This window comes from Peromyscus californicus, unplaced genomic scaffold (genome assembly GCF_007827085.1).
Source record: "Peromyscus californicus insignis strain IS unplaced genomic scaffold, ASM782708v3 Scaffold_4__1_contigs__length_199733344, whole genome shotgun sequence".
NCBI classification, from domain to species: domain Eukaryota; kingdom Metazoa; phylum Chordata; class Mammalia; order Rodentia; family Cricetidae; genus Peromyscus; species Peromyscus californicus.
Window position 1 is genome coordinate 69,890,733 of NW_026294562.1, and position 14,015 is coordinate 69,904,747.

The following is a 14,015-nucleotide window of genomic DNA, read 5'->3' on the forward strand; positions in this document are numbered from 1 at the left end:
CACTGGGGCTGGTTTACAGTTTCAGAGATTTAGTCCATTATTATTATGGTGGGAAGCATGGTGGTGTGTAGGCACACATGTTGGAGAAGAAGCTGAGAGTTCTACATCTGGATTGGCAGAAGCAGGAAGAGAATGCCACACTGGGTGTGACTTGAGCATCTGTGGCCTCAAAGCCCACCCCCAGTGACACACTTCCTCCAACAAGGCCACACCTCCTAATAGTGCACTCCCTATGGGTCTATGGGGGCCATTTTTATTCAAACCACCACAGACTCCCATGTCTGTTTTCAAACTGTGTCAGGAAAGTAGATTAAAGATTTCATTGTGAGAAAAATGGGGATAAATATTGGAACATAAATTATGGTGGTACTAATGATCGCATATTTGTGCTAAGTAACTAGAAAATGATTTGAGCATTAATTCCGTTTACATATGTTCGTTCAGATCTGTCTCCCCGAAGCATGCAAGTCTTTGGGCTTTGAAACATTTAATCACTTAGTAAGCAGCCCTCGATGGGATTGCCTCTCATTTATTGTCTTTATTGATTTTCCACGCAGGAGAATGCTCGTGGTATAGAAGCTGACTGCCAGAGAGAAAGAACTCTATCTTACTGGTGCAGAACAAAAGCTCTCGGGGGTTTTTTTTTTTTTTTTCCTTTTTTTTTTTTTTAAAGGGCAACCTATTTTCTTCAGATCACCAGCAGGGCCAGAAAGCCCACATTCCATCTATCAGTGGGCTGCTCCTGCTGCATGGGATGGGGTGTGTCATTCAAGCAAATATACAGGAGAGTACTTGGCTTTCCAGCTTAGTTCTTCTCTAAAGCAGGACAGATACTCAGGCTCCCTGTGGTGGCTTCTATTGTCAACCTGACAGGATCTACCATCACCTAGGAGACTAATCTCTCTGGGCATGTCTACACAGTTTCTCTGTGTAGCCCTGGCTGTCCTGGAACTCACTCTGTAGACCAGGCTGGCCTGGAACTCAGAGAGATCCACCTGCCTCTGCTTCCCGACTGCTGGAATTAAAGGCGTGCATCACCACCGCTGGTATGGAAGACCTGTCTTGACTGTGGATGGCACCATTCCCTGTGTGGGGTCAGGGATTTAGTAAAATGGAGAAAGCAAGCTGAGCACCAGCGTTCGTTGACCTCGGCTTCCTGACTGGATGTGACTGACTGCCTCAAGCCGCCATGCCACCATGACGAAGTAACCCTCAAACTGTGGGCCCTTCCTTCAACAACAAACCCGCCCTTCCTTCCGTCAACCTCTTTTGTCACAACCAAAAGAAAGATAACTAATACACTCCAGAGACACACTTGGGTCCAGGCTAACACATGGACCCCTGCTCCAACAGGCTCTTGATCACTACAGGAGACTCCCTTCCCGACAACAGTGCCTGGGAAACCCTAGAATTCCGTTTATTAGCACAGATATGCCATCTCCCTGAGTCTGTCCTTAAGGAGCTATCCCAGTGACTTCACAATAAAGCTGTCATTTACAGCCCAGACCCTGATCCCCCCTGTTGTACCTTCCTAACAGCTGATCCACCAGGCGGGGACTTTGGGCCAATGCAGGAAACTACTGTCCTTGTCCCTTGATGGTCAAAGAGGAAATTTTATGTGCTTTACCCTACCATGACCCCCATTCTGCAGAAAAAGACACTGGATGCTGGGAGGTTAGGTGACCTCACAGTCACATGGTCATGGTCATCACTGATGGAACCAAGACACAAAGTCTTTCTCAGGAAGTCTCCAAATACACATGCCACTGTGAAGCCACCTGCCCCAACCACTTCAACTGCTGTCCATCTGGCATGGAAACAATGCCTGCCACCTCTGCCCTAGTGTGCCGGCTAGATTTATGCCAATTTGACATAAACTAAAGTCATCTCAGAAGAGGAAACCTTGATTGAGAAAATGTCTCCAGAAGATTGGACTGTGTGCCAGCCTGTAGAGCACTTTCTTAATTAGTGATCAATGCGGGAGGGCCCAGCCCTGGGCTGGTGGTCGTGGGTTCTATAAGAATTCAGGCTGAGCAAGCCTTGTGGAGCAAGCCAGTAAGCAGCTCCCCTCCATGGCCTCTGCATCATCAGCTCCTGCCTCCAGATTCTTTCCCTGTTTGAGTTCCTGTCCTGGTAGAAGTAGAAGCCCAATAAATCCTTTCTTCCAATACTTGCTTTTTGGGCCATGGTGTTTCATCAAAGCAATAGTAACCCCAACTAAGACAAGTTGGGGCCAGGACTGTGTGGGCAGTGCTGTGACAGACCTGACCATGTTGTTTTGGGAAGATTGTGGAAGGACTTTGGAAGCGTGTGCAATAAAAGTCATTGAGTGTTCACTGCTTGGGGAACTATTCTGTGGGAGCTTGGAAGAAAAGAATATTGCAGGCAATGCAGAAGATAGAGGCTTGGCTTGTGAAGTTTCAGAAGGAAGTTTAAAGACTCTATCAGAGTCATTTGTTCCTTTGGATTAAGATTCTGTAGTTCTAGTTGGTTGAAGCTGAAGAATCAGCTGTGATTGACAAGATACCAGAACTACTAAAGTGAAACCTTTGCTTTGCTGGGATACTCAATGCTAATTGGCTGGAGCTGAGAAATTAGTGGTGATTCAGAAGAGACCAACATCATTGAGGTGAAATCTTCTCGGAAGTGTTACTTGGGAGTCAGCACATAGAAGCTGTATTCCAGAGGTGTCCAAGGTTGTATGTTGCACTAGCAGCTGAACTTGGTAGTGTAAAAGTCACCCAAGTACTAGTTTTGAAGCATGAAGGGGTCATGCAGAGAAGTTGACACTTGACACCGTGAAGACAGCCTATGAGAGGCTGTTGGTGAAAGTGTGGCCCAGGTACAGCAGAAGATCCCAGCATTTTGGAGATGCCAGTACCATGAGTCGACTACCAAGAACAGCAGCAGCAGTGGGGTGGAGCCAGTTGCAGCCTAGAAGACAAGCTGTGTGTGCCAGAGGGAAGAGCTGGAAGAGTGAGCTAAGCCCCTTGGAGGAGCCCAGAAGATTATGAGTGAATCCCAGACACTGGACAGTAAGCTAGTTACACTGTTAGAATTTGATTTTGCTTTGTTCAGATTGTGACTATACCCTGGTTCTCCCTTCCTAAAGTAAGAAAGTACTCATTTTTTTTTTATTTTACAGGAATCCACAGTTGAGAGACTTTAAACTTGAGAGAGAGAGAGAGAGAGAGAGAGAGAGAGAGAGAGAGAGAGAGAGAGAGAGAGCACAATTTTGGAGTTTTCCAGAGAATTTGGATTTTGAAAGTGACTGGATATTTTTATTTTTGTTTTGTTTTGTTTTGTTTTTTCGAGACAGGGTTTCTCTGTGTAGCTTTGCGCCTTTCCTGGAACTCACTTGGTAGCCCAGGCTGGCCTCGAACTCACAGAGATCCGCCTGGCTCTGCCTCCCGAGTGCTGGGATTAAAGGCGTGCGCCACCACCGCCCGGCAAAAGTGACTGGATATTTTTAAAGAAACAACTTTTAAAGTGTTTGAATTTGTAAGGCTGTGGGGCTTTTTATGTTTGTAAAGGTTTTATATTGTGATGTCTTTATTAATGTGTGATCTTGGGAATGGACTAGAAAGGAAAGGTTGTGGCTTAACAGTGATGTGTTTGTGTGCCAAATTGGCAAGGGGTCAGTTGTGCTGGCTAGTTTATGTTACTAGCCAGTGACATAAACTACAGTCGTCTGAGAGGAGGGAACCTCAATTGAGAAATGCCTCCATAAGATGGGCTGTGGGCTAGCCTGTGGTTCTCAACCTTCCTAAGGCTGTGACCCTTTAACACAGTTCCTCATGTTGTAGTGATCCCCAACCATAAAATTATTTCATTGCTACTTCATAACTGTAATTTTGCTACTGTTATGAATTGTAATGTAAATATCTGTGCTTTCCGGTGATCTTAGGTGACCCCTGTGAAAGGGTCGTTCAACCCCCAAAGAGGTTGTGACCCATAGGTTGTAAATCGCTGCAATAGGGCATTTTCTAAATTATTGATTGATGGGAGAGGGCCCAGCCCACTTCTGGTGGTGCCAGTTCTGAACTGGTGGTCCTGGGTTCTATAAGAAATCAGGCTGAGCAAGCCAGTAAGCAGCACCCCTTCATGGCCTCTGCATCAGCTCCTGCCTCCAGGTTTCTGCCTTGTTTGAGTTCCTGTTCTGACTTCCTTCAGTGATGGACTACGATGTGGAAGTGTAAGCTGAATAAACCCTTCCCTCCCCATCTGGCTGTTTGGTCATGGTGTTTCATCGTAGCAATAGCAACCCTGACGAAGACACCAGGGTAGCCTTCTGAATCTCTCCTTGTGTCCTGAAGCTCAAGAGCGAGAGGAGAAATGACAGAGGGATTATGGCCCAGTTAAGGAGGACAAGACGGGGAACTGATACTGGCTGAGAAGGTAACAACTATTTTGTGGGGTTTTGAATTCAGTTCCCCTTTTATGAAAGCCAGTGAGAGAAAAGGCCTCCCAAAGTCCCACTGAGGCAGGATAGAAAGACAGAAACTATAGGGTCATGGAAAAGGAAGAGTACCCGCCCCCCAACACGCACACATACACAAATATAATGCCCCAGGTCTGGTTAAAGCCTGTGCTGGTAGAGCGGCAAGAATTCCAGAACAAGCAACAAGTGCTGAAGGCCTTTATCCCTTCCTGGCTGGAAACCTGGGGTTTTCTAGGGATCAGGGAAACCAGAAACCTCATTTGCAGAGAAGGGGAGTCCCGGGCCCTGTACAGCCCTGTGGCTCCTGGTTTGAATCAGATTTAATCCTATCCAAGGCACCTCTAGAGCCTACAAAAATCTCACTTGTCAAAAATGAAGAAAAGAAAGAAAAGGTCTCTTAGTAACCCTTAGAGATGTTACCAGAGAGCAACCCAAATGGTAGCTACATCTACCACAAAAATACTTCAGTAGTACTCTTCTTTGAGAAACATACATACACACACACACACACACACACACACACACACACACACACACACACTTGAGCGCACCTCCTTTCTGTGTATCTATCTTAATAAACTTTAACTCTCCTCTGCACTGGCTCATTCTGAAACTCTTTTCCATGCCTGCTGCTGGAGCAAGTAACAGAGAGGAGGCCAGACAGCTCGAGGCCAAGGGGCTCCCCAAGGACACTGCAGCTGACCACATTCCCAGACCTGTTTGGGGCTTTTCCAAGCCTGACTCACAACAAAATTACCTGAGAAATACTTAAAGAGTCAGAGCGAAGGCAGCAAGGAGGCAGAGTGCCGTTCACTGTGCCGCCAGCTGCCTTTGTGTACGACCGCTTCACAGAGCAGCATGAGGGGCCTCCCCAAGGGTGTGGGTGCTCAGGGTAACTGAGAGAGGAGGTGGCCCTGACATTCCAAGGCTGGAGACTGTCCTGGCTCTGATGCCTAGCCCAGCTTGTTTTCTAAACAGGCACAGACAGTTTCCCAGCAAGCCAAACTCAACATTGTTTTGAAAGAGTGACAAAATGAAACTAAGCACTTCCTAATTTTGCCTGCCCATGTTACAAAATTTATGTTAGGGTCATGGCCCGGGCCCTGGTAAATCTAACAAGCAAGCCATCCATCCTCGACAAGCCGTTAAAGCAACAAGGAATAGTGGAAAGCGGAGAAACGAGATTTATTCAATGTGGCTGCCGTGGGCAGAGGAAGAAATAAAGGGAGCCAGTGCCGATGCCCACTCCCAGTCCATGTGTGGGGTTCTGATATGAGGTGGAGGGTTAAGTAAAGATCAAGGAGTTTATATGACTGAGAAATCCTGGTCAAGATGTGGGCCTGTCCATGACTGACCCATCATTGTCCTGGCTCCAGTCCTTCCTCCAAAAGAGTCTAACAAGTTGTCAGAATCCAGTGACATCTCTTCTGGAGAAAAGTTCCACCTCTGACTGACCCAGGCTTCAGCCTTTTCCTTCTCCTAGGGTAAGATGCTCGGGAAACTCCAGTTCCTTTGGGCTGTTGTTTTAACAGTCTGGTAGCCGAAGCGGGGAGGGGCACAGGTGTCTTTAGACCTTCATTCCTGCCAGGCTGGCTACAGTTAGGGACAAAACAAAGTCACTGTGCCACTCACACCAAACACCCCTCTCACCAGCCACAGTGAGTGACTGTCGCCTCTTCATCAGTGACAGCCGTTTCCCTCCCTGCGGGTAAAGTTCTGAGAGCTGTAAGCATCTACAAGTAGGTAGGCTGGTAGAGATAGGGATTGGTATGCCTTTGGCTAGAGATTTGCTAGATTTATTCTTAGAGGAGGGAAGAACACAAAAAAGAAAACATCTAGTTCAAAACGTAAGTTCTTATTGTGTAGAAGTGAAATATCCAGGTTGCCATAAGATTTTCTTGTGTTCCAGCCATGCTCAGACAGTCGTTCTCCATAAAAATTGTTGAGCTGAGTTCTGACAGCGAACAGGAGGGAAAATCAGACCAAAGAAGTGTGTGTGTGTGTGTGTGTGTGTGTGTGTGTGTGTGTGTGTGTGTGTGTTCCTTACAAGACAGCAATACTAACTGCCTGCCTCTGTGCCATGTTGCAGAATGACTGAGTGGTTCAGAAATCTAACAGGATACATACTGAGGCCTGAGTTGGTAAGGTATGTGTGGCTGGTATAGTTAAGATAGGACTTGAGTGTGTCCCCTAACAGCCCCTGCGCTGAAGGCTTGGTTCCCAGTATAGTGATTTGGGAAGATGGTGAGACCTTCAAAAAGCATAGTCTGGGGGAGATAATTAGGCCATGGTCAGAACCATTGTCAGAGGGATCAAGTTCTTTAGGGGTGTCAGTTACATAACAGAAACTTCTAAAAGGGTGAGCCCAGCCCCTTCCCTATCCGTGACTTCCTGACACCCCAAATGATGGCTCCTTTCACACTCACTCTTGCCATGATACATCCACCATAGCTAAAACAGCCAGTGAGCACTCACCAGAACCTGAACTATGCTCTTCAAATGTTGGGCTGAGCAAACTCCTTATCTTCACAAAGTACCTCATGGGGCTCTGGCACTTTATTGTAGTCATGGGAAATAGATCACTGATAGTGCTTTCCTATCTGGATGGTCATTTTTCAGTAACATTTTTATTTTTAGTGAGATTTGTACTAGTCTCTCAACCCTACAGATGAGATTTACTGAGAGACCCAATCATAGAATTGTCCTGCTTTCTAACAGCATTATGTTGCCATAGAAACCTCTGCTTCTCTAGACCTACTCCAAATAGCCCAGCAAAAGCCTGTCCCATCTTGGATTCTTTCTGACATCCTTCTGCCAAGCCACCTCACAGTTCTCCAAGGTGTGTGCCCTCCTTCATCGAAAGGACCCAAAACCCAACCTGCTTATAATCAGCATGTCCCTGAGGGTCTTGGATGGGAAGACACTCAAGGACAATGATTGACTGTATACCTTTGGTACAAAATGAGCTCAGAAGGTCACTTAGAACCCAGTCTTCCTCCCACAAACCTATACTTCCCATCTAACCGTGAGAAAAGACAATTAAGACAAAACTGTAGGATGTCCTACAAAATACCTGACCAGAACTCCTCAGAACGGTCAAAATCAACACGAAAAAAGGGAAAATATGAGAAACTGCCACCATCTGGAGAAGTCAAAAGACCCTCAGGTATAAATCGTAACAGGTTATCTTAGATGGGATCAGGAAGCAAGACTGGGACACTGGGAAAACTAACAGAACTGGAAAAGCGCAGAGAGTTTAGTGGATGAGAACAACTGCTTTTTAGACACTGAGTTGGCTTTGGGTAGTTAAATGCTCTGGGAGGCAGTGTCTCCCTCCCGCTCTCCCACCAACCAGTCATTCCTTTCTCAGGCAAGTTTACCTCACATGAAGCAACACAATTCCTCCTCTGGTTCTTGAGAACCCAGGAAAAGAGGTTCTTGGTTTAACAGCATCACTCTGTGCTGTAAGAGGCTGGCCAGAGCCAGGCATTCCTTTCTAGACTCTGAAGTCAGCTCCACTGGAACCCCAAGGCCCAGCAGGTTTCTTCAGAATGGGTAAGGAGATGTTTGGTGTCCCCTCAGCCAACCCCAGCTTCTGACTCACCCAGAGCACATTGATAGGTATCTCATTCACACAAAATCCTCCCTTGTCGTTGGTGAGATAAAGAGCAAGCCTCTCCTGGAAGAAGCCACACCCCCACCACCTCCATTTCCCTCCAGTGTGGAACAAGAAGTTGTATCACTGCACAGGACCAGCAGGAAATAGAGTGATGAGTGACACTGTGGAGCTCAGTGAAAGTCTGAGCCTTTCCCACTCACCAGCATGTGTAATTCCACCTCTTCAGGAGAAGTTAAGCAATTATTAAAAGAAGGCCACGCTAGTTTATTTATAGAACTACATCTCTGCTGTAACTGTATGGAATCTTTAATGCAATTAACCTGTGTAAATTTTAGACATTTTTTTTTAAAGTAACTTCCATAGGTCATTTAGGGTACCTCTGACTAACTGCAACCTTAGCTATCAAATTATCGTTGTTGCCTAATTTATCATCAAAGACCTGTGAATGCCATTAAAGGTAATTACTGCCTATATGAGTCAGGAATCTTCTACCACTGAAAACACTGAATGCAATTAATTCAAGAGGTCTGTCACGCATGTTGTAGAACCAAGCTCAACGAAATTGCACGATGAATGTTGTGTCTTATGAGGGCATCTTAGACTTCTCCAGGGGACTAGAATTCTCCCAGTGAGACCACTTGGGCTGGTGGGATGGGAACAGAGAGGCCCTGGGTCAGTTTTTCTCCTAGTGAAGGTTTCATTCATTTCCCCCCTTACTTTGGGGCTGGAACCCCTGGACCAGCTCTGCAGTGTATTTGAACCACTGAACGATCTAAACACACCTAGCTCCTATTTGATTTTGATTGCTTTCTTGGCCTCATTTCCCTGCAGCATTTGGTATGATTGAATAATTTTCAGTTGGGTTTTCTCGCCCTGCTTGTGCTAATCTGCTAGTGGTTGGTTTTTACAGCCTCGCTACAATCTACTGCCTTGATCTTTTGCTGGAATTTTAAAGGGGTATTTTATTGCCTGTCATTACCATTCACAGTAGCTTCTGGGCACTGTCATTTCACCAGCCTAATGTGTAATAGTGCATGCCACTTGCTGGGCCCTCATCTTTGAGAGAGTTTCTGTTTCTTCCCAGGAGCCATACTCCCTTCATTCCTCCAGACACTCTGCTTCTTGGGCCCAATTTTGATTTTTCATTGGAGATGAGATGTTTAAAGTCTCAAAATGACAGATAATGCCATTTAAGACTAGGATAAACTCTTCAATGGCTCATATGATTACATTTGCACAGTCTTTGCCCAAACTACAGCATGACGGTAAAGTCACGTTCTGCGCATGAGTGGCTATTTTAGAAATTCCCGATAAATGGGACTGGGATGATGAAGACCCACACCTGCACGAACCATCATCCACTGATCACTGAGTGGTGTTACCCTTCCTATCCTTTCATAAAGCATGTGTGGAAGAAGTCTTCCCCCACACTATGTCTTCATCGGGGTCTTGGTGGAGGAGTGTGCTCCTTCTGCGGCACAGAGACATTTCTGAGCGGGCAAACAGGATCGTCACACCATGCTCTGCAGCCAGGACAAAGGACTCAGGCAGTATGCTTGCCTGAGCAGAAACTAGAGGGCTTTTGTTGCCTGAGCAACACAGGCAGAGTCCTCACACACAGGGTTCCACATTCATTGACCACCGACTATGGGCCAACCATGGAGCTGCCTGCAGCATAGAGATAAGAGGAGGACGTGTTAAGAAGTTAACGCTGTAACCCATGGGCCTCAAAGTGAACATTTCTGTCCTCATTCACTCATTCATTCACAGAGCATTAGCTGATTGCTCTACAGAGCAGACACCAGGCTGGGCGGTACAGACACAAAGATGACCATCACTGAGCCATCATTCCTGCCCTCATGGAATTAATGCTCTAGTCCTATTTCTATTTAGGAAAAGAGAGCCCAAATCACAGCAATAGCCATGCAGCCGGCATGCAGTCTTGAAGAGCAGCTTACCAGGGAAGAATCTCTTTATGCCTGTGACGTCCTATTGACTATGGGACTGACCCTGAGGCATTTGTCCTGTCCACAGGCCTCTCACTTGCCTCTCCTCTTCCCTTTCATTGTGAAGTAAGCTACATTTTTCTTTTTACATGTCACCAAGTGAAGCGTGCAATTACACTATTATTGCTGCTGTGTCCTAGGAGAGTGCCAGCATGTGGTTTTAGTCTGTGACAAAACATTGCTTGTTATGTGAATGGACAGGAGACCAAACACTTTCCCAGTTGTTTTAAGATAGGCTGGGTGCAGAAATCAGCAAAGAGATTTTTTTGTGGTGATATTTTGTTTTGCTCGTTAACAAATAAAATTTGCCTGAAGATCAGAAGACAGGGCCAGCCACTAGATTAAACATAGAGGCCAGGCAGTGGTGACACACACACCTTTAATCCTAGCACTTGGGAGGCAGAGATCCATCTGGATCTCTGTGAGTTCAAAGCCACCCTGGACTACACGGGATTAATCCAGTCTAAAAGGGAGACAAAGCCAGGCAGTGGTGACACACACCTTTAATCCCAGGACTTGCGATCTCATGCCTTTGCTACCAGTATTTGGAAGCACACACGCCTTTAATTCCAGAGCGAGGAAGGTTGAGACAGGAAATGTTACGGCTGGGCAGGGAAAGGCATATAAGGTGGGAGGAGACAGGAGCGAGAGTCTTTTCAGTTGAGGACTCAGGCATTCAGTCTGAGGATTCACGGAGGAGTTGGCAAGCTGAGAAGTGTCTGTGGCTTGTTTTCTCTGATCTTTCAGCATTTACCCCAATATCTGGCTCTGGGCTCTTATTGTAGGACCATTTAGGATTTGTGCAACAATTTTTCTAGAATGCATATAGATTTTGATTAAAGTATGATCGGTTTACCTTCTAGATGAATTTGGTTGTTTTTTATTTTTTTTAACAACATTAACAGTATATTAATTAGTCTTCCTTAAATGTTAAAGTGAGGGATGGCGAAAGGGCTCAATAGTTAAGAGCATTTGCTGCTCCTGCAGAAGACCTGAGTTCAGTCCCCAGTATCCACATGTCAGCTCAGAGCCACCTGTAACTCCAGCTCCAGAGGATTTGGCACCTTCTTCTGGCCCCCACAGGCACCCTCACATGCATGACACAAACAAACACACATGCACATAACATTTTAAAAGTAAATCTTTAAGAAGGGATATGCATCCATTACAAGGTAAGATAGTGTCCTGGAGTTATCTAGCCATTGCTTCCCTTTAAGCAAAGGGGACAGACAATGTCGCCTTCCATGGGGGTGACTGGTAACTTTTAGCTTGGTAACATCAGAAGTGTTTTTAGTTGTTATGATTGTAGGGTGCTATTAGTATTCAGGAGGTTTAGGTCTGGGGTGCTGTTAAACATCCCACCATTCACCAACAACCCCCACCCACCACCACTAGCCACAAAGAACAATCTGGCCCCAAATGTCAGGCTTGCAAAGGTTGCCAAAGCGTGCTTTTAAACCAACCCACCTGGAGACCAACCGAAACCTGCAGCATGCGGGTGAAGTTGCCAAGACCAGATGAATCTGTGAGAGCAAGTCCAGCATCCTCCCCCTGCTCTCTGATTTCCTTCTTTGTCTGTTTACCCATCGTTGAGTTCCCTTGTGCTGCGTGGCTTTTTGTGGCTTTTATGGATTCAATCCTTAACTATATGAGCTTTTCATTACCCATTCTGAAATCGTGACTGGTTGTAATGTAAATTACATAACACATCCTTCTGCAGCTTCGGATTCTTCAAGTTAACCCTCCCAGGCTGCTTATCTCTCTTCCACCACCTACCTACGTTTTATGCACTGCGCTTGGCATTCTGGATTGTTCCTTTCATATTAATTTCAATGGTGCCTGGAGGGTCCCTCTCACCATATAATAGGTTGCTTTGTGAACAATTCCAGTAAGAGAACAATTCCTCCCAAATAGTGAGATACTCTGGAATGTAAAAAAGATACCCTCCGTGTATCGTTCACAATTGTAGCATGCCACTCTGTACGCAATTGTGGTGAAATTAAAATAGAAGATGAATGATGTGTTCCCCCTTGCTCTCTCAAAGTATCCCCGCTGTTCCAGGTAATAGTCTCAGCCATTTAAAACAACCAGAACTCGAAAGTTACCAGTTGGATGTAGATGAATATTTATTTTGTACCTAAATTTGCCAGCCACTAAGTATCCCTTGTCCTGAGATCATTATTTTCATCATCATGGACCTCTGATGATTTCAGGTTGTTCCAGTTTGTGATTGATCATTTGAGACACACAGCTGTTTGTTCCTCTGCAATTGTCCCTCCAGCATAGCTCTCTCTCTGTGACATCTGAAGAAGCTGCCCCTCCCCCCTTCACAGGTCCTTGGCCTAGTGGGAAAATTAACATGACTTTTGGAATATGATGGTTTTTAGAACACGATGCCTATTTGGCAGGATACGTGGAGTGCTGCAGACCTTTCAAAGATGCTGCGTTTGAGATGTTGGCTTGGAAATCAAGTCTGTTGTTTCTTGAGAGCTGGCTGGTATCACTGTTCTCTGCCGGGGTTGTGAAAAGGCACAGCAAGTAAGTAGTTTTGAAGCAACAGTCTGATGCTTTTAAGCTGGATCTTCCTCTGCGAGAAGGCTTGATTTCCATGTTAGTCTACAGTTCCTGAGTTTCAGTATTTATAACTAACTTGTACCATGGCGACCCAATTCAATTGTTACATTATTAACTATAGGATTGGGGTAGAGCTTTAACACCCCTCCAAGCACCTACATGCTGACGCTACATCCTTTGATTGGTGCTCCTGAAACCATCCTGGCAGGGATGAGAACATTTTGAAGACACTCCCGCCACTCCCTTCAGTTGTTAGACTATTGAAACAGTGCTCTTCAAGAAATTAGATTTTCCCCAGAACTCTCTTGCTCAAAGAAGGAGAAAGCTGGGTTCCTGGTGCCGGCCAAGGAAGGGTTTTCACACAGTTCTGACAACTTACCAAATTTCCTTATGGGAGTGACTAGGAGCCAAAGCAATGATGGGTTAATGGTAGATGGGACCACACCTTGACCAGACCGACGATAAATTATGCATATGTCTTGCCTTTTATTTAAATTTAAACATCTTATCAAAACATGAAGATGGAAATGGAGGAGGTGTCAGTGAACCTCTTTTCTCCTGATATAGACACCTTGAATAAAATTTTCTCAGCCTCCCACCATTACCTGTCCCTTTTATTGGCTTCTAGAGGACAGGTAACAACCGTAACTTGTTGGAGATGTCAGCATCCAGGCTCTGATGCTAAGGGCTCCAGAAATATTGCCACCTTCCTGATGTGACCACTCACATGGCCACTGCTGGACAGCTCCATCCATCTCACTCCCACCATGGCTCCATCATTCCAATGTATCCTCCATCCATAGAGACTTGAATAGTCTTCTCACAACTCTGATTTCCTGAACATATCCAGAGAGGTAGAGGCTCCATTCTCCAGCCTGACCACTGGGCTCTTTTGTAGTTTCACCCTAAACTGCCTTCCTCCTCATTCGCCTCTCTGGCTCACTAGAATACCCTATTCCAGGCTGGTCTTAGCTCCCTAACCAACAAAATGCCTTTCCCTTCATTACCACTGTTCTTCCCCTAGTAGACTTAAACTCCACATGGAAATTCCAAGGTCATCTGCCTTGTGGCCTTCTTTTCAGCCTCTTCTACTGGAATTCTCAGGTTATCTGTTCTCACTATTCTTCATGAAACTTAGGTCTCCCTCCACTGGGGCTCACTGGCCAGCAGAGCGCCAGGCCTGAGAGAAATCTTTTATCAGGAAACAAGATGAAATTTTCCTGAGGAATGATTCCTCAGCTGACCTCTGGCCTCACCAAGGCATTCTTTTTAAAAATGGCACTGAGAAACTAGGAGTTAGAAGTCCAAGGTTGTCCCTGTCTATATTATGAATCTGAGTCCAGCCTGGACTACATGAGTCCTTATCTCTAAAATA

The 14,015-nt window shown here is 45.7% G+C and overlaps 1 long non-coding RNA gene across 1 annotated transcript in view; it reads right to left on the reverse strand.

Annotated features, from left to right (window-relative positions):
- LOC128095094 (uncharacterized) overlaps nt 1-11,719 on the reverse strand; it is a 103,186-nt gene extending 91,467 nt beyond the window's left edge. Inside the window, exon 1 of the long non-coding RNA XR_008213150.1 lies at nt 11,534-11,719. This is a non-coding gene — a long non-coding RNA (uncharacterized LOC128095094). The remainder of the gene's footprint in view (nt 1-11,533) is intronic.
- Nucleotides 11,720-14,015: the final 2,296 nt, after the last annotated feature.